This window comes from Cetorhinus maximus, unplaced genomic scaffold (genome assembly GCF_964194155.1).
Source record: "Cetorhinus maximus unplaced genomic scaffold, sCetMax3.hap1.1 HAP1_SCAFFOLD_1555, whole genome shotgun sequence".
Classification (NCBI taxonomy): Eukaryota; Metazoa; Chordata; class Chondrichthyes; order Lamniformes; family Cetorhinidae; genus Cetorhinus; species Cetorhinus maximus.
In genome coordinates this window covers 25,562-27,500 of record NW_027597495.1, presented here as the reverse complement: position 1 = coordinate 27,500, position 1,939 = coordinate 25,562, and positions in this window count along the sequence as shown.

Genomic DNA, 1,939 nt, shown 5'->3' with positions numbered 1-1,939 from the left:
CCCCCACGTGATACTCCGTGTCCCAGGTCTTTGCCCACTCGCTTACCCTCCCGATATCTGTTCTGTCGCCCCCTTATGTCTTCTTCGCATCTTACTTTCCTCCCGATCTTTGTGTCGTCAGCTAATTTCACAACCGCCCCCTCATCCAAGTCATTGAGATAAATTGTAAAGAGTTGAGGGTCCCAGCACTGATCCCCGAGGGACACCACTCCTTACACCCTGCCGACCAGGGAAAAAACCCATTTCTGCCTACTCTCTGCCCCCTGTTATCCAGCCGATCTTCCATCCAGGCCCCCACCACGGGCTTTTATTCTCCACAGTAACCTCTTTACCAAACGCCTTCTGGAAATCTAAGTATAGCACGTCTATCAGTTCCCCTTTATCCACAGCGCGCGTTACTTCCTCAAAGAACTCCGATAAGCTGGTTAAACACAATTTCCCCTTCCACCAAAAACCACGCTGACTCTGCCCCGATGACCTCGAGTTTATCCCCGTGCCCCTGCTGTAGCAGTCTTTAATAATAGCGCCTAGCATTCTCCCTCCGACAGATGTTAAGCTAACCGGCCTGCAGTTCCCCGCTTTTCACTCTCCCTCCCGTTCTGAATCACAGAGTTAGGTTTGCGATCTTCCGGACCAACGGGACTTCCCCTGAATCCAGGGAGCTCGGGGAATCTGAAGCCAATGAGCCAACTACCTCACGAGACTCTGCTTCTCAGACCCTGGGATGAAGTCCGTGAGGGACCCCCCCAGCTCTGGGCAGCCCACAGCTCCAACAATTTACTCAGGACCACTTCACTGGTGACCATCATTTTTCTGAGTTCCTCCCTCCCTTCCATTTCCCGGTTTGTAGCTGGGACTGGGATGCCTCTTGTATCCTCTATCGCGAAGACTGATGCAAAATACCTGTTCAACTCTTCTCCCATCTCCTTATTTCCCACTATCAATTCTCCGGATTCAATTTCTAGAGGACCAATGCTCACTTTGTTAACCCTTTCCTTTCTTAAATATTTATGAATAACTTAATATTTCTGGCTAGGTTTCCTCGTATTGTAAATTTTTCCCTCCTTGTTAATCTTTTAGTCACCTTTTGCTTTTCCTTATATTCTGTCCAATCTTGTCCACCCATCTTTGCACAATTATATACTTTTTCTTGAAGTCTGATGCTGTCTAACCTTTCTAGTTAACCACGGATGGTTTGTCTGTCCCTAGGAATGTTATTACTCATTGGAATGTCTCTATTCTGTGCAATCTGAAATATCTCCTTATATATCAGCCTCTGTTGACCCTTAACGTAATTTTTCAATTCACTTAGGCCATTTCAGCCTTCATGCCCTTGAAATTTAAGTTTAAACACTTTAGTCTCAGACCTACTCCTCTCTCCCTCAAACTGAATGGAGCAGGGGTGAGAGACGGCGGGAGGGGGGAGTGACAGAGGGAGGAGGAGGGGGAGAGACAAAGGGTGGAGGAGGGGAGAGACAGAGGGTGGAGGAGGGGGAGAGACAGAGAGTGGAGGAGGGGGGAGGGATAGAGGGAGGAGGAGGGGAGAGACAGAGGGAGGAGGGGGAGAGACAGAGGGAGGAGGGGGACAGAGGGAGGAGGAGGGGGGGACAGAGGGAGGAGGAGGGGGGGACAGAGGGAGGAGGAGGGGGGACAGAGGGAGGAGTAGGGGGACAGAGGGAGGAGGAGGGGGACAGAGGGAGGAGGAGGGGGACAGAGGGAGGAGGAGGGGGACAGAGGGAGGAGGAGGGGGACAGAGGGAGGAGGAGGGGGACAGAGGGAGGAGGAGGGGGGACAGAGGGAGGAGGAGGGGGGACAGAGGGAGGAGGAGGGGGACAGAGGGAGGAGGAGGGGGACAGAGGGAGGAGGAGGGGGGACAGAGGGAGGAGGAGGGGGGACAGAGGGAGGAGGAGGGGGACAGAGGGAGGAGGAGGGGGACAGA